The sequence below is a fragment of the Eulemur rufifrons genome, chromosome 29, assembly GCF_041146395.1.
Source record: "Eulemur rufifrons isolate Redbay chromosome 29, OSU_ERuf_1, whole genome shotgun sequence".
Taxonomy (NCBI): Eukaryota; Metazoa; Chordata; class Mammalia; order Primates; family Lemuridae; genus Eulemur; species Eulemur rufifrons.
In genome coordinates this window covers 99,060,289-99,088,111 of record NC_091011.1, presented here as the reverse complement: position 1 = coordinate 99,088,111, position 27,823 = coordinate 99,060,289, and positions in this window count along the sequence as shown.

The window sequence follows — 27,823 nt, the reverse complement described above, 5'->3', positions numbered from 1 at the left end:
TTATGTATATTGCCTTTGCCCCACCCGAGTCAGAGCTTCAAGGCATGTCCATCCCCCAAATGGTGCGCATCACACCCATTAGATGTGACTATACCCATCCCCTCATCCCCCTCCCACCTGCCCAACACCCGATGAATGTTACTACTATGTGTGCACTTAAGTGTTGATCAGTTAATACCTATTTGATAGTGAGTACATGTAGTGTTTGTTTTTCCATTCTTGTGATACTGCACTTAGTAGAATGGGCTTCAGCTCCATCCAGGATAATACAAGAGGTGCTAGATTGCCAGTGTTTTTTGTGGCTGAGTAGAACTTCTGCACAGCCAAGGAAACTATCACGAGAGCAAACATACAGTCTACAGAATGGGAGAAAATATTCACATGCTACACATCTGATAAAGGGCTGATAATTAGAATCTATATAGAACTCAGGAAAAGCAACAAGAAAAAATCAAACAACCCTATCAAAAAGTGCGCGAAGGACATGAACAGAAACCTTTCAAAAGAAGACAGACTAATGGCCAACAAACATGAGAAAATGCTCAACATCTCTAATCATCAGGGAAATGCAAATCGAAACCACAATGAGATATCACTTAACTCCAGTGAGAATGGCTTTTATCAAAAAGTCCCCAAACAACAAATGTTGGCATGGATGTATAGATATATTTTTAACCAAAATTTTCAAGTATAAATAAGTTGCTTTCCCAGGCAGATTTATAACTATTCAAGGTCTGAAGCTGTATCTTAGGCACATCTTGTGCTTTCATAATGTCTAGCCTAATGCTGAACCCATAACAAACACAGGATCAATGATTTAAAGTATTAAATTAATATTAACTATAATTTAATGGATATGTATTTGACATGCAGCATTTTCCAAGGAAAAGAAAAAATTCAGCTGTCTCAACCTTTCTTCCCTAGTTGCCCCTCTGTTAAGCTTTTATGTAGTCTCTTCAGGCTCAAATTAATAATTGAACACTGTCCAGGAAACAGCCCACTGCTAGATATTTGATAGAGTTTTTTTCTTACTATAGAATGTCCATAAGATAAAAGTCCTGTCCTCTGAGATTCTATAGTTAAGTAGAATCAAATGGGCAATTATAATTTCCTAAATATAGCATGGTGGCACACAGTATTTTGGAAATTAATTTTGAGTTCAGTGTCATTTTTATTAATCATTTCACACTGTATATGTACATCAAAACATCACGTTGTACACCTTAAATATATATAAATAAGGTATACCCCACTAAAACTGGGGGAAAACAGAAAAAAAGGTATGTTTTAATTTATACTAGAGATGTGCTTTGAAAGCGATTGCATGTGATGGTTGAAATGAGTGAAAAGTGCTTTATGTGTATTTGGGGAGTTTGGGTTTAGAGGATATCTGTGGTGAATCACTGGCCAAGCAGAGTTCTCATGTGAGCATCCCAGCCTTGCTTATGCAGAAGCAGTATGAGTGCAAGCAGAGGCGTTTCTATATTACACGGTCCTGAGGTGTACAAGAACATTCCAGAAGGACAGTAGGTGCAAAGGCTCTGAGGTAGAAGAGCTCTTGGAGTGTCCCGAAGCCAATTCTGTTGTACTCCACAGCGCACACTGTCTGTGCAAACCTCTCTTCCTTGACACCAGGCTTTGACTGACAGGAGGACAGAACTTAACACTGTTAGGATCTGTTGGGACAGATCATGACTGAAGGAACGTGGACGTGGCGAATGGGGGAGGGGTCCAAGGAAAGGCCAGGAGAGCTTCCTGGAGTCTTAATCTGAGTTTCCCTACGTGCAGCCCCTCAGACGAGGATTTGGAAGCAAGTCATTTATTTGACAGGACCCTAGAAAGCCTCATGAGAGGCCCACGAAAAGGACCTGCTACTGCATAATCTGCAGGGCTCAATGCAGAGTAAAAATGATTAAACATTTCAAGATGATGCGGTGGAGCACGAAGCCAGGGTGGGCTCGGTGCAGCTGAACAGGTGGCAGACCCATGACTCTGGCCGTGCAGTAGGCTGTGTTTGAGAGTAGCTGTCTGCTGCAGGCAGCTTAAACCACGGTGGTCCTGAGAGGAGGGGTTCTTATTCTCAACTCTTATCCATTGGTTGAGTCTGGCTTGGGGGCTTTAACTTCCTTGCATTTCTGGCCTGCCCTGTGTACACAGGCTAAGCATGCTCCAGGAGCTATAGCATGTCTCAGACAGACACAGGAGCACATCTGTGATGACCTCCAGGGCAGACTGAGGCAGGCATCAAGGTCACCAGCTGTAGATACCTGGCTTGATCAGTGCACTAAAGAAGCCGCCTTGGCCCAGGATCTGTGATAAGTCCGAAGCTCACGTTCCTGTCTGCAAACCAACCTTCCTTCAGGCCGGGTGCACACACAGACAGCTCTGGGTGGGTGGAATGGATTCTTTGCTCCCAGTGCAGACTGCCATCGGGAGGGGCTGGAAATGACTGGAACGTCCACATGGATCTCTAGACAGGGTCGGGGAGAAAAGCCTGTGCATGGAAACTACATGGAGAGAATGGGCTAGGAGAACGTGAGAAGAGATGGGCTGTTGCAGTCCTGGTCCCTTGTTGTGGCTCTCTCGGGAGTATCAAAAGTGTTCACTGAAATTTCACTTAACATAAAGCTACTCAGTAGCATTTTAGTAGTTCATGTGAAATTTGTAACACAGTATTCTCATGCCTCTAAGTTCCTAATTATATGACTATAATTGCCTCAGTCTTTTTAAAAATTTTATGTTGTATATTTGAGGTTTACAACATGATATTATGGGATGTATGTAGATACATGGATGCCTGTGGCTAGTGCAGTGGTTACTATGGTGAAGCAGATTTACATATCTATCATCTCATGTCGTTACCTTTTTATGACAAGAGCAGCTAAAATCTACTTATTTAACAAAAATCTCTGAGCAAAACAACTTGATTCACTTTAGCTCTTGTGTTGTTCGTTAGCTCTCTAGACTTGCTTATCCCGCATATCTGTGATTCTGCACCCTTCACCGACATCCCCCACTTCCTCTCCCGCCCACGGTGGCCATTGCTTCAGTCTCTGTCTCTGCATATTTGAGCTCTTCTTAAACATATTCCACATGTAAGTGAGACCATGCGATATTTTTCTTTCTTTGTTTGCCCCAGGCTTTTGTGCACCTTCAGAAGTGGAATATTTTCTTCTCATCCTCCTGGGGCTGAGGCTGTGCTATGTGTGCATCTAAAGAGACTATCCTAGAGCTGGATATAGTTGCCTTGGGATGTGATTGGGCTGGAGCTGTGTCCCTGGGTTCTGGCGAATGGGGCTGTGCACAAAAGCCACGCGTCTCTTCCAGTCGAGGCACCTGAGAGCTGAGGTGCTTTGCTCCACAGGGCTGTGGGGCCGCACCTCTGCGATGCTGATGAAATTCCGTCTCACGTGGGAATCACATTGTTCAGGCCATTGGAGCATTTGGTATCTAAACCACATCATGTCTTTCCATGAATGCCAAAAATCCTTACACATGCCGTCTACATACGTGTACCCATTTAACAAGTACTGAGGGAGCCCCTGTCACGTGCAAGCTCTGCTCTCGGTAGTGGGGACTCAGCTCTCACAGAGCCCATGCTCTGGGGGAGAGATGACAGATGACAAGCTGATGAGCACGTTGACAGTTGAGGACAGTGAGTAGTGCTATGAAGGAAACAGGAGACGTGCTAGAGAGACAGGACCCGGCTCCCACTGGAGAGTTGGACAGGAGCTCACAGAGAGGCAATAGCTGAACTTGGATCTGCGTAGTAAGGAGGGAGCCATGCAACAGTCAGGGGCGGAGAGGTGTAGGGGCACCTAGGAGGTGTGAGCCAAAGGCCAGGACAAAGCAGTTCAGGTGGAACAGCTCGGGCACACCTGAGGGGGCTGAGGCTAGGGGTCTGTTCTGTGGAGTGGACGGAGAGAGAGGGTCCGGGATGACCTCTGCGTGTGGACTGAGCCACGGGGTGGTCGTGGAGCTGACTCCTGAGATGGAGTATCAGGGGAGGGGATTCACGCAGTGGGACCAGCCAGGCCTGCCCAGGGCGGGCATGGGGAGACAGTGGGCACATGAATAGTCTCTCAGTCGAACCCCACTGGGACTAATTAGTCTTGTCGGCTTAATACACTTTTCTCAGGAATATCACTGATAATTATCCAAGAATGTGATTGAAGGATAATTATGAAAAAATGGAAAGTTTGGTTTTGAGGAGAAAACATTTTATACTACTTTAGATCCAAATTCTATATTAGAGCAACATTCAAGATTTTCTAATTTCTAAAGACTTAGGAAAAAGTCTCTATTCTCTTGGAGGCCACTGTGTAATCCGTGTATTATGAGTAAAATCTTTTAAGTGTGTGCTTGTGTGATTGAGGGACAAGTTGCACATTGAAAGTTGCTATTTCAAAATACAGCCTAAGACCATTACCTAGGAAGGCATCCTGCTTCAGTTCAATATAAATTTAAAACTATTTGGTGTACTTAATAAAGTGACATATTTCTTGGAATAATTCTGCATATAAAAATATACTATAAACTAAAAATGAGAGTCTTTTCTTATTAATCTTGGCCGGAGTGATATTTTTCCAGCTAGCCACTTAAGTTTGGTAAAGGGTGTCACAACAGGACTAGGAAAAGTAGGTGATAACCCCTGACCTAAGGCAAGGGGCTGGGCGCGCTAAGGGGCTGCTCAGAAATTGTGAAGCCTGTTCTGAGACACTCTCTTTATCACATACTTCCAGGCTCTGAAAATCGGAGACTAATCTTCCTCTGCAGAGGATGGTGAAGTGTGATGAGGGGTGGGTGGCCCCTCTGCCCCCCAACTTGCTCTCAGTAGCTACGTGTGGATTTGAGGGAATCACTCTGATAATGGGACATGTGTTGGATACCCCATGCCAAGGGGCAGCAGCATATCCAGGGTCCAGAGCTGTGGTGGCCACCTAGGCTTGTCTGTCCTTTAGCACTGGGGACCCCAACCCCTGGGCAGCAGACCAGTACCCATCTGTGGCCTGTTAGGAACTGGGCCACACAGCAGGAGGTGAGCGGCAGGTGAGTGAGTGAAGCTTTATCTGTATTTACAGCCGCTCCCCAGAGCTGGCATCACCCTTGAGCTCCGCCTCCTGTCAGATCAGCAGTGGCGTTAGATTCTCATAAGAGCGTGACCCCTACTGTAAACTGCGCATGGAGGGATCTGGGTTGCGGCTCCTTATGAGAATCCGATACCTGATGATCTCGGGTGGAGCTGAGGTGGTGATGCTAGTGCTGGGGAGCAGCTGCAAACACAGATTGTCATTAGCAGAGAGGTTTCACTGCATAATAAATGTAATGCACTTGCATCATCCTAAAGCCATCCCTCCCCCCACCACCTCCTGGTCCATGGAAAAATTGTCTTCCACAAAACTGGTCCCTGGTGCCAAAAAGGTTGGGGACCACTGCTTTAACACATATCCTGGGCCACTTTCTCTCTTGGGTAGCTGCTCCTTTCTGATTCCTAGCTTTGACTGTAAAACACCGATTGCCTTAACTAATAGAAAAAAAATCTGTGAAGAATCTTTTGAGACATTTCATAGAATTTATGTATCTAACATCAACCTTTGACTCGATGGACAGAAATCATTAATTGGGTAATTTGAATGATCTTAATATTGATTTAAGTGTTTCAGTAGTTTGTTTTAGATGTTTTATCTTAATGACGTGGGACTCAGAAGGGCAAAAATCATCTTCTAATTTATCGAATTTCTATATCAAATGGTGTAAACCAACATCAAGACTTGGCCACTTTTCTTTCTAACCTGTAGTTTAACATTTGTACGTGTTTAGACAAATTGGGGGCTTTTCCTGCTTGCTGGTGACCAGAGCTCTGCATTCATGTTCTGAGTGGTGTTGGAGGCCCTTGATTTAGCAAATCATGAGCAAGAATATCATGTAAATTGTAATTATGTCCAAACCCAAATAATCATTTCTGGTGATTTTCCTTTGCGTTTAGATGGATGATATCAAATTCTTTTGTTAAATAAATGTATTTATTCAGTGGTTCTGAATATGTAATCTGTTGGTACGTACAAGGAGGACATTAAAGCCCTATAGGTGGGAACTTTGTGATACCACCCTCAACACAGATAAACTGGCTCATGGTGCAGGACATTATGGCTTCAAGAAGTCATGTATGCAGCCACAGATACCATGTCTGCCTGAGGTTTCTCCTGCTTCTCACCTCCCTGAGGAAAGGCATCCCCTCTGTCGTCAGGAGATATGCAGTAGGTCCCTTTGCTTTTTCAGTAAAACTATCTTTGCTTTACGAGGCTACCAACCTCTTGGTGTGAACAGCCTTCCCCGGAGCTCTTGAGGAAGATGGCACTGAAATGCAGATGTGTGAAGTGTGCTTAAGGGAAGAGCTAAACGTTTATATTACTCCCTGTTATCTCCATTTTAAAAGATGTATCGGGCTCTGTGACCTGGACCATATCAATCTGACCTTAGAGAAGTAATTGTGCATAATTATGCTTTTATAGTATGCCCATAAGGCCAATAAAAGAAACAGCCACATGTAACTTAAGTTTGTGTTTTCAACAAAACTTCCGTTGACAGCATTGTTTGGAATCACATCGCCCAGTGTTCCTCCTATAGCTCAGGGCCAGGAAAAACTCTGTCTTCACTGGAGCTGCTACATTTCCTTCAAGTAAGGGCATTGCAACTCAACTCTATCTTGATGGCTGGAAGTTTATTCAGAGAAAGTTTTGTGCTTAATTTCTGCAATTTCTATCTGTCTTTCTTTCCATCCCTCCATCCACCCATCCATCTATCCATCTTCTATCTATCTGTCCAACTCTCCATCCATCCATCCATCCATCCATCCACCTGTGTTTGTAGGTAGAGAACGCCCGTGCAGGGAAGGGTCCTGCATGCAGCTGTGAATTCAGATGAAGCTTTGCTCGCTGGCCCACCACTCACCTCCTGCTGTTCCTAACAGGCCAGGACCGGTACTGGTCCACAGCCCCAGGGTTGGGGACCGCCGCTCTATACCTTTGGGTTTTTCTTTTAAAAATATGTATTATTAATTTTCTCTGATTACAAAAGAATGCACATTTATAAAAGCACTCGCTCACTTCAGTATCTGAGAGTTCGAGGCACAGAGATGCTCAACTCATAGGAAGTGGGCTGCAGAGGCCGTGGTAGCCCCTGTGGGCCATGGGGCTGCACACGGCTGGGTCTGGAAGGACCAGCAGGCTTGCCAACTGGACACGTTCCATTTTCAGGCTTTTTGAATGAGCATTTTGGATGAAGGCACATTTTGATTTTATGTATTTTGTTCTTCCTTCAAGCACAGTAGAGACTCTGCGTTTACAATATCAGTTCAAATTAATCAGACCATCACAGAGTCAGTGTATTTTAGTCCTGTGCTGTATCCTGATGTGGTCTGGGCTTTCCTTCCATCCTGTCAAAATGTAGCACAGACTGAAATGCTGCTGCAATGGATGCTTGCTACGCCCAGACACCAATTCTGTGCAGTCGATAGTAGCATCTTCACTTTATCAATCTTGGAAACACTCAGGTTGATAACTTGTCTCAGGGTTACATAGCTGGTGAATATCAAAATTGAGATTTGAGTCCGACATGGAGCTGAAACAGCTTCCTGCATTTGGGGGTTGGGGAGCCGGTGGATTTGATGTTGCCTGAATAGATAGATGAAGGTCGTTGCAGCATGATTTAGAAATGCAAAAATATTGGCATTAGGCATGTTTTTCATGTACCTTAGTCACTCAGAGAGACCTTTAAGAGAGCTAGCAGACAATCAGACCCATATGTTTTGAATGTATTGATGATACAGGAACATTTGAATCATTTGCAATGGGAAAATTTGCTGGATAAAAAGAAATGGAAAGATAATTATGTGCTCACCTGGCAGGACCTGAGAGACCATCGACCCGAAGCTTCTTCTCCTTTTGTTTACAATTCTGCAGGACAAGAAGAAAATGATTTTGAATTGAATTGGCCAGCACCTCCTTCCTCCTGTGCTTGGGGACAGAGGTCATTCTGCACACCTTTTCCTCCATTTGGCTGCCTGACTCGACTGTTCGGGGGTTCTCAGTTTTGGCTGCACGTTAGAATCATTTGGGATTTTTCTTTATGTTCCAAAGCCCACGCTTCACCCCAGTCCAGTTAAAGCAGCCTGGCTGAGGGGGAACCGTGGCATCGGCACTTACAGTGGCCAAGATTGTGAAGACTGGTTGCCACGCATCCCCCACTTCATTGATGCTGTGTGTTCTGGCATTGTACTGTGAATTTTGGGGAAAGAATTTCTAACACTTCGTTATTGTTAAATTCAAAATGTATAACTACTAAAAGTATCACCCACCAAACTGAGTTGACAGTATTTTTTAAATGAAGGGGTTAAAGTTGGTGACATTCTAAATATTTTCACTACACTTTGAAAACTTTGACATGTATCCCGTACCTGGGATTTTCTGTTACCATCTGTCTCTTCTTGTTCTGAAACCCGAGTCATCTCCTAGCTAAGTGTCTCTGACACTCGTTCATAACCTTCTGCATTTAGCATCTTTCCTCCTCTTATCTGGGTGTTTGCCGGGAATAAAGTCAGGCTACTTTGTTGGCTAGCACTGTCTTACTCTTAGGCATGATCTATCATGGCCCAAAAACTTATAAATTCTGGGTCTAAGTTTCCCCAAAACGGAGCAATGTCTTATTGTCAGTCCACTGGTGGTCAAGTTTTGAGGTCTCCCCAGCAGCACTGCAGCCGTGGGAGGGGAGGAAGGTATGGGCAGTAGGATTGTGGGGGCCTTGCAGTTCTGGGAGGGCCCCAGGGGTCACCTGTCAGCCTCTCCACCGACCACTGAGCACACGGAGGCCCAGAGATGCCAAGGAACTTGTCCAAGGTCATAAATCAACCAAGTTTGTTACCTGAGAGTGGATATAAAGTACTGATGACAGAAAGGTTTGAAATTGAACTGAAATGAGGTTTCTGGATAACGTATGGACTTCAATTACCCAATCTGTCTCTTTCTCACTATGCGACGGGTATTCTGTGATTTTGTGTAATAACGGTTCTTTTTGAAATGAGATTGACCCAGAGAAAAAAGGCAAGAGGAGTAGCATGCTGGTGAATTTTGTGTTCTTTATAGATCCAAATCTAGTTTTGGATTTTAGTATCACCACACTAATGTGCTATTTCTATCTCATCATCATTGTTCTTTTTCTGTAGTTTTAAACCTTAGTTTGGAGAAGAAATTTGATAAATTGGAAATTTGGGGCCTGAAAGAAGCTTGAATGAGCCAGAATAGTGATTTGCAAGTAGTAACTTACATAGCTCAAGGGGAACATCAGTAATGCAGATGTACATTGGGAGTGATTGTTCATGTTCTGACTATGTGACTCTTGAAGTTACTGAAGGATAATCTATCCGTGCTTCTTAAGCAGGGATGCCTCGTACACTGGGGTGCTTTTGAAGCCCAAGGAGGAGGATCGTTGACATTTGTTGATCGAATGGTATTGTTTCAGGTTCTGTCCCATGACAGCTGCCTCCCTCTCCTCCTGTCACTCTGGGCTTCCAGGAGCTCCCCAGTCACGCCACACAGATTCCTGCCTCGGGGCCTTTGCACGCACGTCTCCTCGCCGTGTGAGTCTCTCTTCTGGGCACGGTCTCCACTCGTTTCCTTTGGGTCTATCCTCTCCTCTCCCCTCTGTCTGGGTTGACCTCGTGCCTCCCCGTTCCTATCTCGGAGACGACATCGCCAGTGAGACCCAGGACTCACAGTGACACGTCTCATAGCGAACGTGTCACCAAGCCCTCTCCATGTGGCCCCCACTCACCCCCCAACTCTGCCAGCCTCTGGCCAGCACTGCAGTCTGAGCTCTCAGCTTCTCTCGCGCCACCTCATTTTCCACCAGCGGCTTTGCCCGCCTCCACTCTTGCAGGTCTTGGGTCCTGACGGGACCTAGTAGTCAGTGACACAGCTGGGTCTGCTCCTTTTCGTGGCTTCATGACCTTCCTCCGTGCGATGAGCCACAGCTCACCCAGTCCCCACCTGAGGACACTGGAGTCAGTTTCTTCTGCTGCTGCTGACTGCCCTGCTGTTAGCATCTTTGTTCGCTTTTCTGCAGGTACAGGCACAAGGCTTTCTCTGGGACATCCCAGAGGTGGGATTGCTGGGTCACAGCCCAACGCTCACCTTCAGAGCATCACAGCACATCACCTTCCAGCGAGGCTGTGCACGTTCCTCTCTGTGACCCACTGGTCCACGTGCTCTCCAAATTTCAGTATTGTCAGAATTCTTAAGTTTTGCTAATACAGTTGGCATAGAACAGTGTCTCTCTGTGTTCTGAGTTTACATGGAGCTGATCTCTCGTGAGATTGAATGTCTTTTCATATGTTTACTGGATTTTCTGTGTACCCAGTTATATCGTCTGCCCTTAATAGGAGTCTTCCTTCTTGCTTTCTGGTTGTTATGACTTTAATGCATTTCACGTCCTTACTGGACTGGCTCGGAGCTCCAGGGTGGTGTTGAACGAAAGCAGCGAAGGGCCATCCTGTTCTTTACCTGATTTGAAGGGACTGTTGCTTCCAGGGTTTTCCCATGAAGAATGGTGTTCATGGCAGCTGTTTAATACATGCTCGTTGCCAGATTAGAGAAGTCTCCTTCTATTCCCAGCTTGGAGGATGATGTTTGATTACATCAAAGATGTTTTCTCAATAAGCACCACATGTACTCACCAGCAAACTGGTTTCCCTGAGTGCACATTTGGGAATAACACAAATTGGGTGTCGGACAGAGGTTGGGGCTGGGTGGAAGGGATGGGTGTATACCTACTTGATGAGTGCGATGCGCACTGTCTGGGGAATGGACACGCTTGAGGTTCTGACTGGGGGGGATGGGGTAGGGGGAGGGGATGGGTGCACACCTACATGATGAGTGCCATGTGCACTGTCTAGGGAATGGACACAATTGAAGCTCAGACTCGGGGGGATGGGGGGCATGGGCAATATATATAGCCTGAACTTTTGTACCCCCATAATGAGCTGAAAAAGAAAAGAAAAAAAAAAGTGTTTTCTCTAACTGCTGAGGTAGCCATTCGATACTCTTCTTCAATCTGGTGACATGGTGAATGAAGTTTATGGGTTTTCAAATATGAAGCCACTCTTGCATTTCTGAAATAAATCAAACATGGCCCTGGCATATTATAGTTTATTATTCATGCTGGGTCTGATTAACTAGTACTTTATTTAGAATTTGGGCATATATGTACATTCTTGAGTGAGGTTGGTCTGTTTAAATTTGACATCAAGTTACACTGGCCTCATGGAATAAGAGGAGAGTGTTCCCCGTTCATTCTCTAGAGCTGTGGTCCCCAGTCCCCAGGCTGCAGACCGGTACCGGTGTATGGCCTGTTAGGCACTGGGCTGTGTAGCAGGAGGTGAGCGGCAGGTGAGCAAGTGGAGCTTCATCTGTATTTACAGCTGCCCCCCATCACTCGCAGCACCACCTGAGCTCTGTCGTCCCTCCAACCTCCCAGTCCATGGAAAAACTGTCTTCCATGAAACTGGTCCCCGGTGCCAAAAAGGTTGGGGACTGCTGCTCTAGAATAATAAGATCGTATAAGATTGGAATGATCTATTTCTTGACAACTTGTTTAAATTCATTTGTAAAAACCATCTTGTTTTGTGTTTTCTTCCTAGGAAAATACTTAACTATGGCTTTGGTTTCTTTAATGGTAAAAAGATTGTTCAGGAATTCTATTTATTTTTGAGTTCTTATAAGTTATATTATAAAAAAATTACCTATTTTTACAAGTGTTTGCATTTTTGGCACTAAATTATTTTAATAATTATATCTGGCATTAAGTCTCCTTATTCATGACTATTCCTTAGTTGTATGTTCTGTCTTTTTTCTGTATCAGTTTCTCCAGAAGTTTGTCTATAACAGTTTCCAAAGAACCACCTTTTAGCTTTGTTGATGGTCTTCAACTTTCCGACAGCAAAAGAGGGAGGGGCCAGTTTGGGGGTGGCGGGGCCTCGTCCAGTCTTAGGTCCACTGGGAGGAGAAGCCCCCAGGGAGGCGGGCCTCAAGTCCATCACTGGGCTCTGCCCCACCAGAGAAAGGGGCAGTGTCAAATGCTGGCTAGGCCAGAGGCCGATCATGACATGTCACTGGGTAAGACCCCTCTGGACCCTTCTCAGAGCCCCTTGTGTCCTGGAACAGGGTTTGTTGGCTGTTACTTTGGGCTTGGGATTTCCCTTCTGAGCAGTTCTCTGTCTCTGGCAACGTTCAGAATAACATCCCCTAGACACCGAACACGCACCTCACACACATCGCACACGCATCGCTGTGGCTTTGAACACGCGCAATATCTGACCACGTGCTTCTGTGACTTAATAGGTGTCTCAAGTGACTCTTCCCCTCATCCCCTTCCCTGTCTCCCTCTGTCTTCATCTCCTTCTCGTTCTCTCTTTCTTTTTCTTTTTTAAATAGACCAGCTGTTATGCCTATATAGTGTCATTGAAAATACTGTCAATGATGGCTGCACACCATTATTTAATCTTGGTTGATGTTGCTAAATCTTTGCTTCAGGGAAAATGTTAACTACTGCTACAGTGCTAATGATGCAGGCTGGTTCCTCTTAAAAATAATTCTAGATCAATAAATTATGGAGCGAACTATAGAACAGTTATGAAATATTTTACTGTGATGTTCCTTTAAGTATTGAAAGGATAATTGACTTAATTTATAAAACTTTGTTTTTCCCTCTTTTCATAACTATTGAGTAAAGCAACAGGACAGTCATGTTGGCAGGTATTAATTATGTTCCGTAGAACTGTGTGCGTTGATGCCTCTGATCACACTCATGTGGGTGTTCAGTACACACCATTTGCCCGGCTACCACCTAGCGACCTGCTGCGAGGGATGTCCCTCTGGAGGGTTGTATTAATAGTATCAGTTTCAGTGTTACTTACTGCCCGAGGCTTAGGCTGATTATGGCCGTTAGACCATGGAAAGGCACAGACAGTAGAATAGAAAAAGACAGAGCCAATGTGGTAAACGTGTTAAGTCCCAGGACAAGGGGAAATGCAGACAGTGCCTAGGTGGGTCTGAGTCAGCACCCAGCCCAGAATGCAGGGTGACGCGCGCAGCCCATCATCTGGGCGGAGTCTCTTTTATAGAAGAAACAGTGTGTCCAGTTGAAAGAAATCCAGTCACCTTCCACAGGAACGTCGAAGAGCAATGCTTTCCCTTCAGGGCGTGGCCTGTGGTGGGCTCTGGTGACAGGAGTGAGTGGAGTGGAGGTGGGTGCAGTGCGGAATCCCCCGGCACCCCACGTTCTCAGGGGGCAGCCGACTCATCTTGGTAACTGCACCTATCGGTTTCTCTGCCCAAAGGAGAAAACCATTGCACCTCAGCTTATTATGGGAGAATTTGCTGTTCTACGGGTCTCAAAAGTCTTCCCCCGTAAGGGCTGCGGTCCCACCAAGGGTAGGGCATGCACTTGCGCAGATTTTCTGGCTCAGGAGTGCCAGGTTGTGTTTCTGCGCCGTATGCGGGATTTGTAGAATAACTGGCACGTGTGACCAGGTTACCCCACATTTATTCAGAACTAACACTGTAGGGATGACGGATATGGATGTGACTTGCATCAGGAAGGGGCTGAAGGGCTCTTTCGGGAGCTGACCTGCTGCTGGCCACTCTTAATTTGATTAAATGTCTTAATTCCAAAATCAAAGTTGTTGAAAGGGTATCAATCATCTTTAGTCCTAATAAATTTCAAGCTAACTATAAATTTTTCTACTTTTTTATTGAGATGATATCCAGATTACATAATAATAATTAAACATTTAATAATTAATAATAAACATTTTTACGTGAACGATTCAGTGGCGTTTAGTACAGTTGTGCTGTGTACAGCCACCACCTCTAGTTCCAAACTTTTCATTGCCCTAAAAGGGAGCCCCTACCCATGAGACAGTCACTCTCCACCCCTCGCCCCGACTGCTGGCAGCCACTAATCTATTTTCTGTATTTGTGAGTCACATACTCTGCATAGTTTGTATAAATGGAGTCGTGCAACATATGGCTTCCATGTCTGGCTTCTGTCACTCAGCATAAGGTTTTCAAGACTCACTCAAGTGCATCCAGCACACATCAACCCCTCACTCCTTTTTACGGCAGAATAATGTTCCACCACACGGACAGGTGGGTCGTTTCCACCGTTTGACTCTTACTGACAATGCTGCTATACACATCTGTGTGCAGCTTTTGTTGGAACAGCTGTTTTCAGTTCCTTTGCGGGCGTCCCTCACGGTGGAGCTGCCGGCCCTCTGGTGTCCTGTGCTTAAGCCTTTGAGGAGCCAGCACAGTACTGTCTGCAGCAGCTGTGCCCTTTACCTTCCCGCCCGCAGCGTGCGAGAACTCAGATTCTCTATGTCCTCACGGCACTTGTCGTTCCCTTTGCTTTTCGGTTGTCTAGAGTCACCAATCCCATTGTTGGATTATAACCGTCCTTGTGGGTACGAAGTACTGTCTCATTACAGTTTTAATTTGCATTTCCCTAATGAGGAATGATATTGAGCATCTGTATGAACTATATAAAAATTTGAATATCAAAGTAAGTAAGAACTGTGGATGCAGCTTTTCATGCCACACAGGTGTCTCTGTCTCTTTCACATCTCTGTCCTCTCCCTCTCCCTCCCTCTCTGTCCACACACACACACACACACACACACACACAATCTCTGAGATCGTCTGGCTGGAAGGACTATGTAGGGATTGTTTAACCCGCACGCTGGGCTCAGGGTGGTGACAACACACGTTTGGACGCTGGGCTCTGCGCTGGCGGCAGTGAGTGCAGGAGCAAGATAGACACAGTTTGTGTCCTCACAGAATCGACAACCTTGTGAGGAGAAAGGCCTCTGACAGAGTCACACAGATAACGACACAGTCACACACTAGCCGCATAGTGGGGGGAGAGCTGGGGCCTCTGTGGATGTGAACTGGGAGGCTTGCTGCTTGGGCGGCACTCAGGTCCTGCCTCCCAAGAAGCCGAGCACCTCAGGTGGTGGAGACAGCAGGAGGCAGCCCAGGCCCGTGCCTGGGCAGGGGATGCTGTGGGTGCAGAGAGCACAGGGTTATGGTCAGCCTGCAGCCGTGAGGCTGGCAGGAGACTAGTGGGACGGATGAGCTGAGAGAAACCAACTCAGGGCAACAGAGAAGTCTGCCCCAGGGGTCCTGCCCTTGGGGAGGCAATGCCCACAGCTGTCTGACCCTGGCATCTGCCACTGGGGTCAGCAGAGGCCGAGCTACTGAGCCCTGGACCCGGCCCCTATCTGTGGGGTCCCAGGTGAGCTGCTGAGCTCCCTGTGCCTCAGTTTCTTTATTGGGACATGAAGTAATTAGTTTAGGACCTTTACAGTGTTTGTCATCTAAGCATCATTGTCACCTGTGGTACTCTCTGTCCCTTCCAGGGTCCTCACTCCCATCTTGAAGAAAGTTCTTGCAGTCATCCTACCCCTTCCCTCACATAGCAGAATTTTGTCAAGACTTGGAATTGGACAGACTGGGATGCAAAGATTGATTTCCAGGTTGATTCATAATTTTTAAAGGACTTTTAAAGAACATAACACATCGTCATTAGCTGTAGTCACCGTGCTATGCAGTAGATTTCTTGCACTTGCTTCTCCTGTCTAACTAATTTTATACTCTGTGACCAGTGTCTTCCCATCCTCCCCTTTCCCTCGTTTACCCCCAGTGGTAACCACCATCTACTCTCTGCTTCCATGGGATCAACTTTTCTAGATTCCACATGTAAGTGAGATCATGTGATATTTGTCTTTCTGTGCCTGGCTTATTTCACTTAACATGATGTCCAGGTTCATCTATGTTGTCACAAATGACGAGATTTCATTATTTTTTTATAGCTAAATAGTATTCCATTGTGTGTATGTACCACCTTTTCTTTACCCATTCAGCAGCCGATAGGCACTTAGATTGATTGTAAATCTTGGTTATTGTGAACAGTGTGGCAGTGAACATGGGGATGCAGACATCTCTTCAGCACCCTGGTTTCATTTCTGGTGTGTGTGTATACACACCCAGTAGAGGGATTGCTGGATCACATAGTAGTTCTATTTTTAATGTTTTGAGCATTTTTTTTTCATATACCTGTTGGCCTGTATGTCTTTTGAGAAGTGTCTATTCATGTCTTTTGCCCATTTTTAAATTGGGTTGTTTGTTTTCTTCTATTGAGTTGTTTGAATTCGTTATATATTTTTGATATTAATCCCCTATTAGCTATAAGTTTGCAAATATTTTCTCGTACTTTTTAGATTGTCTGTTTACTCTGCTGATTGGTTGCTGTGCAGAAGCTTTTTAGTTTGCTGCAATCCCATTTGTCTAGTTTTGCTTTTGTTGCCTGTGCTTTTGAGTCATATCCAAATAATCATTGTCCAGACCAATGTCACAGAGCTTTCCTCCTATGTTTTCTTCTAGTAATCTCATAGTTTGGGGTCTTACATTTAAGTCTTTAATCCATTTTCAGTTGATTTTTGCATCTAGTGTGAGATAAGGGTCTAATTTCATTCCTTTGCATGTGGACATCCAGTTTTCCCAGCACCAGTTATGGAAGAGACTGTACTTTTCCTGTTGGGTGTTACTGGCACTTTTGTCAAAACTCAACTGACTGTAAATATGTGCATTTATTTCTGGACTTCCTATTCTGTTCCACCACTCTAGTGTCTGTTTTTATGCCAGTACCATGCTGTTTTGGTTACTTCAGCTTTGTAGTATATTTTGAAGTCAAGCAGTGTGATGTCTTCAGCTTTGTTTTTATGCTCAAGAACCAAGATTGCTTTGGCTCTTTATAGTCTTTTGTGGCTCCATACAAATTTTAGGTTTTATTTTTTTTTTCTATTTCTTTGAAGAGTGCCATTGGTATTTTGAAAAGGATTGCATTGATTCTATTGATTGCTTTGGGTCATATGGACATTTTAATGATATTAATTCTTCCACACCATGAACACAGATGATCTTTCCATTGATTTGTGTCTTCCTCGGTTTCTTCCATCAGTGTTTTATAGTTTTCAGTGTAGAGACCTTACACCTCTTTGACTAAACTTATTTCTAACTATTTTATGTTTTTTATAGCTATTATAAATTAGATTGTTTTCTTGATCTCTTTTTCAGATAGTTTCATATTAATGTATAGAAAACACCCCTGATTTTATATGTTGATTCGCATCTTACAGGCTCACTCAATTTGTTAGTTCTAATGGTGTTTTGATGGAGTCTTTAGAGTTTTCGACATGTAAGATCATGTCATCTGCAAACAAGGGCAACTTTACTTCCTCCTTTCTGATTTGGACACCTTTTCCTTCTTTCTCTTGCCTAATTGCTCTTGCTGGGACGTCCAGTAATGAGTTGAATAGAAGTGGTGAGAGGGGCAAAAGACAATCTTGTTCCTGAACCTCAGAGCTGAAGTTTCTTCAAAGGGCGGGTGAAGTCCAGTTCACGAAGGTAGGCAAACACTCAAGGTCAGGGGCAGAGTTTCCAGTCTGGGGGCCCCTTTCTCTTCCCCCTGGTGTTCTTAGGACCTGGGAGAGCCGGGAGCCCTGCTGGGCTGTGAGCCAGCTGCTGGCTGGAGTTTTGCTGACCACAGAGAAGCATAGGTGCTACTCCAACAGCTAAAGGCGAGGTGACCATCAGGCTGCTAGAAGGTGGCAGAGTCTTTCACTGTGATTTTCCGACACTCTTTCCATCGTGCCCACATTAACTCTTCCCCTGTCTATGCTTTTCTCAGAGCAGTATGTGCTGCCAGTGGGGATTGAAGGCAGACGCAGCCCTGCCAGAAGCAGCTTGGCCACTCTTGCCTGGCCCAGGCTCACGGGGAGCTGCAGGTGGGGTGCTCAGAGGAGGTGGAGGGGCCGTAGTATAGTAGAGCCTGGTGTGGGTTTTTGGTGCCTCCAAATTTATTATGGGTTCGAATCTCATTTCCCCTTTCCCGGCCTCACCTAGTGGAACAGGGAGGCACGAGGAGCGAGGTGCACAACAGCGAGTCCTACGAAGAAGGATGGCGGGCGCTGGGTTTTCTCTGCCTGGGTAGGGTGGCGGTGGGGGCCTGGAGGCACGAGGCAGCGGGTCGCCTGCGTGGGCCTTCAGCGGGGGAGGAAGGCGTGGGAGGCAGAGTGCCTACCTCCCCTTCCTCAGACCCCTAGGCTTCCTGCCCTTCCCTTCCTGTTCTTCCTTCTCTCTATTCTCCATCTCATCTCGTTTTCTTTCCCATCTTTCTCACCGCCTCATCCACTCTGTGTCCATTCCATCAGCGTTTACGGATCCCCACGTCCCAGGCAGAGGGTGTGAACCCCGCCCTCAGAGCCCACAGCCTAAAGGTAGGGACAGGTGATAGGGCCGATCAGCTATGAGATGAGATCAGCGTGGAGGGTGGAGCCGCCAGGCATGGGGAGGGGGTTGGGGAGGCATCTGGGAGGGGCTGGCTTTGGGCCGAGTCTCCCTGGACAGGTAGGAATCTGCCTAGCAGACAGGCATTACAGAAAGACACGTCGCATGTATGGAGCTATGGAAGTAGGAAAGGCCATTCAGCATCCTGTGGGAGTTGAGTCTGTTTTTCCTGGGGTACCAAGTGGCCCTAAGGGTGATGAAGAGACAGCATTCAGCCCAAAGGGCAAATGAGGAGTGCTGGGTGTGCCCACAGCTGTGCTGAAGAATTAGGGCTGTGGTCTGGCTTGGACTTCGGTCAGTGAAGACATCGGTCTGCCGCGCAGACTGATAGATGCCCCGCTGGCTGGATGCCTTAGCTACTTTGCTTATGTTCACTTCTAACTCTCACAGGGCCCTGCAAAGTATATACTGTTAGCTCCATTTTAGGAATGAGAAAACCAAGGTTCAGAGAGGTTAAGTCAGCTGCCCGAGGCCAGACAGCTGGTCAGTGGTGGAAGTGAGACTCAGACTCATGTTGTGCTCCCCCTCACACCCCGGGCTCAGCTCTGCGTGGACAGGACTGCGTGGTGCGTGTGTGGCTGCGGTCAGAGATTTGGAGGACTTGAGCTGTTTGTTAGCACTGACTGCTCTCAGACCCCTAAGTTAACACACGAGCAAGCCAGCTTCCGCCACTGCTCCTCCACCCCCGAGCCCACCCGAGGTGCAGCGCAGCGGGGCAGTGGAGGGTGTAGGCTGTGTGGCAGAGGGATCTGGGTTGGCATTCCAGCTCCATTGTGTTCTAGCTGAGTGGCTTTACCTTTTGCGTTCAGTTTCCTCATCTTTAAAATGAAGGGAATAATAATGTCTGTAGAGTTTTGAGATAAACCACTTAGGACACAGTGATTACATAGCAACCATCAATAAATATTATAATAGTGGCCTTGGGCACCATGTAAAACATTTAGTGTGGAAATCTGTAAAATAGCTCTGATACCGAAAAATCTCATGATCTAGTTGGGAAAATGATGTGTAGTTGAAAAATAAAAATAAAATGTAAACTCTCCACAGAAATTCCCAAGTGAACGGCACTGACAACCACTGCACACATTCAGGAGCGGGAGAGACATAACGTGGAGACGTTGCAGGAAGTGTTCGTGGAAGCCTGACTTGAACGGGACATGAAGTTATGAGAGAAGGGGAGAGAATGTTCTAGAAGGGAAGAATACCAGGTGAGAATGTTTCTGATCTGTTTGGAACCCACCTTCATACCAGCGTGGCTGAAGCACTGGGCTTGTGTAGAAGGGTGTCGGGGGGACTGTCGAGACACGTGGCGAAGTGAGGTGGTGAGTGGACGTTGTCCCACATGCCAAACGATGCTCAGAGGAATGTTGACTTGGCAGCTGTTTGTAGGATACATTGTAGTCAGGAAGAAATTAGAAACAAGAACAAAACAAGCAAAATAAACCCTCTGTGTTCCGCCGTGACTCTGCAAATGCAGTGACTCATCCCCACTAATGGTGTCAGTGCGGCTGCGAGTGGTCAGACGGACGTACCCAGCCAAGGCCGAGTGAGCCGGATGACTGTGGGCTGGAGCTTGCAGGGGAAGGCTTTTAACTCATGCTCCTTTGCAGGTGGAAACAGCTCTGGAAGGATGCTTATATTTTGGCTGTAAAAGTAGACTGTACTCTTGGATCTTTGCAGTTTTATTTTACTAAGTATTTTGAATAATCAAAATTTTTAATTTTCAAATCAGTTTTAGTCATGTGTCTTTAAATATGTCTTTTAGGAAGAATAGAATCTTGTTGCCTCAGGAAGTGTTTGAAAAAGCTCTTATTTGTGGTATACAAGCCTATGACAAAGAAAGTTCCCCAGCATCTCCACTTGGAAAATGTTTTTATCATTTAAAAAATGTGTGCACATAGAAAGAGTTAGTAGAAGTTAATATGTTATAAGAACTCAGGGTTGATACTAGCAGAACTTAATGTATTCCCTTCTCAAAATAAGATCATAATTGGAGAAACTGAATAATTTCCGAGTTTATTGTCAGACTGTATTTGTTTTCAGTAGTACCATGGGGTTTAATACGGTGTTGTGTTTTCTAGTGCTCATCGCTTCCACTAACAAAGGGAACCGGTGCTACGGTCGATGGCACTGTCTTTCTCTAGGCAGGCACCAGATGGCGCCAAGGTGCAGGTTCTTAAAATGTATTAGTTCATTATTTTTAAAATGAATCTGGAATTATGGATGCTGGTATTCTAGGCTCACTAAAATTTGTTTAATGTTGCAAATTGTGGATAAGAGATTGGAAGGCTGTATTCAATATGTTTTTTTCCAGTCTTCATGCTCCTCAGCCCTTACGGCTGAAATACTGTCTTCCCTCCCAAAGCTTGGTTTCCTGGGAGGAGAAGCAGCTTCACACCCAGGCTCCCAGGCAACACGGGTGCCTTTGCCCACCTGCCTCACCGTTTCTCTGTTGTTCTTCCCTGCAACCTGCAGAAAAGCGATTTATTAAGAGTAACTTGCACTAAAATGTTAGCGGCTCATTTCACTAGAGAAATAGATGCAAGAGCCATGTTAGGTGCAGAGGATTGGATTGCTGGTGGGTTTTCACTCTTAGTGACAAACCAGTACAGAAATATGTTTAAGATTTACATTTCCTTTGTCCTCTAACCTTACTGATACTAATTTTATCCAGATAGATACTAAAAACATACGTCATTTAGTAGGATGAGTATTTTTTATCAAGGCAAATGTGGTTTTCCTTGTTTTCACAAGAATGTTAGAATTAATAATGGCCAGCATGAGTTTATAGTTAACACAAATATCTTTTTGGAGGTTTGAATTGAACTCTGAGAGGAACAGTGTAAAACGTGGGACAGGAAGAGATATCTGAGCATCCAGGACACTGTAATTGATGTATCCGAATCCTAAACACTGTTTACCATGGTGGCTAATGCAGAATAATATATACTGCCGATGCTTCAAACACCCACAGTAAATGCCATGGTTGAAATTACAGCTTCCATTGTACATTCTTTCAGGTTATCCTTTATTTTTATAAAAATATTCCTCTTGCTGAACATATATTTTGAGATTAAGTAGTGTCTCCTCTTTCCCAGAGAAGAGTGTTTCTCACCCCTCAGTTCTCAAAGCGGATGGGTGCTTTGGAGGATGATTCTCGGCGTGTGGGGTGGAGTGACAAGAAGAAGCGTTAGGACTGGGAGGTGCCTTCATTCATTTAGCCCCTCATTCGGAGACTGTTCAGTGAGCACCTACTATGTGCCAGCAATTGTGCAGGCAGTGGGGGTGCAGTGGTCAACAGTAAGTGAGGAGAGATGAACTCACTCCTGAGATGCTGAGTGGCTGACTCAGAGGAAGGAAGGTGCGGGGTGCATCCGATTCAAAGCATATTTTAGAAGTAGAATCTGCAGAACATGATGGTCTTGGACATAGTGGGGGCAGGGACATGAGTGAGCGTATTATGTCCACATGGGTTTCTCTCTGTCCTGAGGTTTCAAATCCTAAAGGATAAGATCGATCAGGAGCATGTGAGTGTATGGCAGTGGTGTCCACGATGGGGACGTTGTGGAAAGGCACCTGCACGTTAACTGCGTCTGCCCAGAGGCCATGTCTTTACCACAGCAAAGCCTCAAAGCGTTAATATCTGGTCCCCCCGACCCCCTCCCCTATTGTGGTGGAGTAAAGGCCTGTATTTTTCATAGTATAGGGAGAGAAATAGGTCCTTTATTATATTATGTGACATTTATTGACTCAGTCATTCAGTGAGTATTAATTAGTGTTCTAAGTCCGTACTGGGCTAGGTCTGCTACTGTGTTTCACAGTCCCTACGCTTCAGAATCCCACCAAGCTGCGTGACCTGCCAGCGCTCTGGCCCTGGGCATTCCCCAGCCCCTTCATTTGCATTGGAAAGACAGAGCTTGGGCTACTTCCTGGCACGCAGTAGGAACGTAATGTTAGTGCTCTTCATTCACAAGCAGCTAGCAGACCAGTTACTGGGACGAAAGACGAGCGAGGATGAAAGAAGCGATGCTGAGTCTCCCCGTTACGTGAGAACGTCTCCTGGGACAGGACCCCCAAGTCAGGTTTCAGCTTCCTTTTTGCTTTATCCTTTTTCTCAGGCCTTTTAGGACACGGGTGTTGGTTTGTAAAGCTTCTGACAGGGACAGCCAAATGGCTTGTCCTTTCTCTGTGGGATGGGAGGTGATGAGTGATCATCAGTTGGGGTTGTCTTTTCTGAGTGAAGTCAGAGGGGAAAAGAGAAGAAAGAATGGCTCAGGATGCGAAAGAGGAATTTGTTCACTTCGCGTTCATGGTGTTTTGTTGGCGTTTTCTTAGGGTTGCAGGGGAGACCCAGAGAAGCGCCACCGCAGGGCTCTGCCATCCCCTGAGCTTTCGTGTCTGCCTGACTGCCTGGCTCTGTCGTTCATCCCCGAATTCAAGGGTTACGACTAAACCTCACAGAAATATATGGCTGAACTGATTTCTGTCTCAAATACACGATCCTGTGGCCCTCAGGATGAAAGATTTGGACTTTGACTCCGGTATTGTGGAGTCTTGCTTACTGTCCACTCCATGCCTCAAACTATGGAGAGCAGGATGAAGACAGACGTGGAGTCTTGTCACGGAGGCCAGGGCAAGCTGTCCAGGGCACTGAGGACAAACAGAGCCGACAGGGCGGCCCCAGCAATGGTGCTGGGGAGTTCAGGGCGGGGGTCAGTGGCAGGGAACAGGGCGGAGGATGGGTATGGACAGAGCGGGAGTGGAGGGGCCCATGGGTGGGGCTCCTCTGACTCGCATGGGTGGGCTGGGCGGGCTGCGGCCACCTGCCACCCGGAGTCAGTCTGTGGAGTCACGGGCTATGGAGTGGCTTTGTCATTGGGCCACGCTGGTGATGCTGCGTTCAAGGAGGCCTTTCTGGCTGAGAGCACGCACAGAGAACCCCGAAAGGCTCTTCATCACGGCCTGCCCGTCTCGTCTGGTGTATAAACAACCATCCCGTGCACATTGTGACGAGAAAGCAGCCAGGCTGTGAGGACGGGTGACGTCCTCCCAGGGCCCCACCTGCAGGTCTCTGCCGTGGCCCACACAGCGCCTTTCGGTTGTGGGGCTTTGTTCCGACAGCTCCCCTGGACCTGCAGTTCGGGTGTCGTCCCATCCCCCAAACACCCAGGGCAAAGGAGGGTCTCATGTTGTGCCGTGCCCTCTGTCTTGGTCAACAGTCTGTCTTGGATGGTCCATAGCAAAAGTGCTTTGTTTTCTTGGAGAATGCCGCCTCCTCTGTAGGAATTCTTCATAGTTGTTCACTTTGTTAGCTGCAAGGGGCCATAGAGCCCACTGATTGTTGCTGAGTTTTGCAATTTTCCTCTTCTGCCATCCTGACTTAACTGGCCTCTTGCCACTTTAAGAATTCCAGCCATTCCAGGCTGGAAGACTCACTTCAGCTCCTAAGCTACGGACAGCATAGACACACGGAAAGCTGCCCTCAGAGTGCAGAGCGGGAAGGGTATGTGCACAGCGCCCTCCCTTCTCCTCTGGTGCAAAGTGTTTCATTTTCATTACTCAGTTACGGTGGGAACCGGGGACCCATCCGTTTCCCCTCTTTGTCTTGTAGATTGGGAATGTGGTTCTTAGCAGTTTGTTTGTCATAACAAAATTTCATTATAGGAGAACCTGTAGAATTTTGTTGTTGTTTTATATATAGGGATTCAGTCCATATAGTGAGTCTCTATAAATGGGCTTAGATAACACAACACGGTAGTAGCTCTGTCTCAGAGAGACTGTAAGAATAATAAAGAATAGTCACTACTAAATTATGTCGTGGGCTGAAGTAGATTCTTACCATTAATTGGATCTAGGCCCTCTGACCTTTTTGCAGGAAGCAAACTAAAGGTATAATAATTTTTATAAGGATGAGCTTTCTGTACTTCCAGTAATTTTTTTAGAACACTGAAATAATTTCTGGACATTGAAGGAACTCTGACTTTACTGTTCTTGAGATAAATAGAGCTTTGAATTTCAAGGTTGCCACATTCTTTCTTTCTCTCTCCACCTGCCCCCAGATGAAGATAACACAGGTAAAAATGAACTCAAAGATAGCCCGCATTCAAGAGCAAAAATCTAACTGAGTCACATATTTCTACTGATAAAGTTTTACAATGACCTCATCCAGTCTCTTCCCAAGAATATCAAACCAAATAGAAGCAAATTACAATATCTGCAAATCTAAGCGTATATATGCAGTGGTATGTTTTCTCCTGAGATTAAATATTTTACATAAAATTCATAAGACTCTGAAACTGAAGTATTGAAAGGAGGCTATAAAACAGGAAGCCCCTGGAGGGCTTTCCAGGCAATATAGGCTTGATCAGCAAGAGGGAGTTGAACACAGGTTTAAGCATGTTTATTTCAGATTTCAGTCTATTTTTGCTTTTGGGCTCCGTCTATTTTGCATGCTCTTTGCTCCGCGTACTGGTTGGCCCACTATTGTTCATACAACTCTACCGAACACTGTCAGTTGGTTCAAGATTTTTATCATTTTTTAAAATGATATTTATAAGTCAACTGATAGAACTGAACGAATGCAATGGGTTGATTCACGTTCTGTCATTAACATGGTGAGAAGCTGAGGTCAGCTCTTCTGAGCTTTATAATATGATAACTGGACCAAATGCTAGGCCTGTAGGAAGGGCCTGGTAAGTGTTTAGTGATGGCGTGACACGAATACAAGAGTCAGTGCTTTCAAGGTGCCATCAGCTGCATCGTATGCTCTGCATAGATCAGGAGCCTCCGTGTGAACAACTGGGTGCAACTTGTCAGATCATTGTTCAGTTATGTTTTCATATTTATAAATTTAAGTGAAATAACCAAATAATTTAACCTTTAGATGTGAAGTAATTGCCTTAAGATAGTAGAATCTCTTATTTAAGGACTATTGTATGATAGGTTACAGCCAATCATTTTATTTTGCAATTAAGGAATGTGCAAAAATATGTATCTCTGGGCATGGATTTATATACATGTTGAAATACATTACATTATATATACACGTTGAAATACATATACATTATGAAATAATTTCAAAGACATGGATGCATCTTTTCATATGCAACCATGGAAAGACAATTAGCAACAGATACAAAGCATTTCAAAAGTAAAGACATGATAGGCAATTTCTCATCCTTCTGCTTAAATGTCACAGGTTGGTCATGAGGCCAATGAGATGCTGACTGAGATGCTGATGGTTGAACGCTTTATTTGGAGTAAAGGTGTGTGATCTTTGAATGAAGTTATTAATTATGTGACAAAAATCTTGAAAACCACTAATTTCAGTGGGAAACTATAGTCCAAGCCTTGTACTAACAAGTCACTTCCAGGATGCAGCTTCGAAGGATGTAACCTTATGCTGGTGGTGCTTGTTAAAACAACACATAGTAGGAAAGAATAGCTCTATTAATCTCGATTTTTTTGCCTACAGCTTTACCAAGATGATGTATTACACAGCTAGTGGTTGTCGTGATACAGGTGGAACTTTCTTTTTCTGCTTTCACATTTAATCAGTGTACACAGGGATTGTGCTGACAAATTATCAAAAGATTCCATTTCGTGCCATTTCTCTTCCCAGGGGACCCAAAGGAGGGAAGGGTCAGAGGGAGGCCCTGACGTGTGAGCCAGGCTGAGGGACCCGCAAAGCAAGGGAACTTGGCACAGACCAGAAAGGGTGGAGAGTGGCATACAAAGCAAACAACTTATTCTTGAAATCCTCGTCTTCTTAAATGGTATTCCAGAGCCCATGTCTCCCCAAATAGGTAAATTTCAGGTAGACTAAAAATGAGGAAACCACTCCTTTGAGCAAAGAGAATGTCTTCTCCGAGGAGGTGGCGGAAAATCTCCATCACTGAGTCAGGGGTGCGGCCGAGTGCTCAGCGATCAGCCAAATGGCCTGTCCTCAGGGCCCCTCCTGTGTCCTCCAGTATCTCATGGACCACGGCGCCGCCAGCCTAGAGTGACTGTTTTTATGCTCTTATATAATTAGATTATGCAGGTAATAGGAGCTTTGGTCCTTCTAAAATAATTTGAGAGAAAGGTTTTTAGTAGAGGGCTGGGGCAGACTCTTCTCCTGTGTCTCCCAGTTTGCTGTTTGGAGACCACTTAGTAGCAGCTTAATGAATCCCGATTGATTGCAGACGTTATGTAAGGGCAACTGTTCTCATTTTCTCTGTTTCTAAATCTATTTTGGTTACCCAGATATTTACCTGTGCGCCTCAGAGTTGGTGAAGTAATACCTTACTTCCCTCCACTTAGAAGGAAGCGTGAGGCAGAGTCCTGGCTTTGCCGAGTCTGCTCGCTTCTCCTGTAAACACCCAGCAAGGACTCACTTCTGGGAAAAAGCTCTGCTCTTCTGTAATTTTTGTGGCACACTGAGCTCCCCAGGGGACGGAGCATGTCCCCGACTGCAGATGAGATGGCTCTAGCCACGTCTTAGGTGTTCATCGTGCAGGTTCCACATCACCTGGGAAGCAGAGCCGCCTTCCCAGGCCATGAAGCAGCGCCCAGACAGCGGCAGTTGTTATGCCGGGGCTCAGACTGTTAACGCTATAAAAACAACAATCTCAGTTTGAAGGGAGATAATCGGAGCTTATTCTGATTAAAAGGAAGCAAAGTATTTTAAGTGGCGGGTGGGTGAGGGGAAGGCAGGCGCGGCCCTGGTATCTGATGGTGGGATCTCGGTGGTGTTGACAGCTGAGGTTTAGGAGAAAATGCGGGGAGTAAGGAATGTTATTCTCTGCTAAAACAGCCAGCTATTTGTTTGAATATTATCGGCATTTTCAAGAGGGGTTTTCAAACATGTGCAGAACTTCAAATATGTAGTGCTGCAGTGCAGCTTTTGGAAGCGTCGTGAAATCTAGCGTAGCACCTGGAGTTGGACACTGGGTTACAAAAATAACCTACAAGTACAACATGAAGCTGTTGTTCTTACTGACTGTTTCAACTGCGTTTTAATGCTAAGTGCATTAAACACTCTTTAGTGCACGCACGTATATATGCACACAATGTATTTGCCTATGCACTTGTGATCTAGTAATTGTGATCTAGTAATTGTTATCTAGTAATTGTGATCTAGTAATTTATTGTGAATATGGTAAAAAGGGATGTGTTGTTATAAAAGCCATTTTATGCCCAGTTATTTATGTTTTCTCTGCTTTATACACACACCATATGGATTTCTTTTTAACAACATTGCCTTCATATAAAAAATCAGTAACAGATTTAGAGTTTTAGAAAAAGCTAATATTTTGAGGAAAATATTCCTTCTCTCCTTTACATAATCACGCTTGATGTATTCACTCGCTCGCTCACAGATGCAA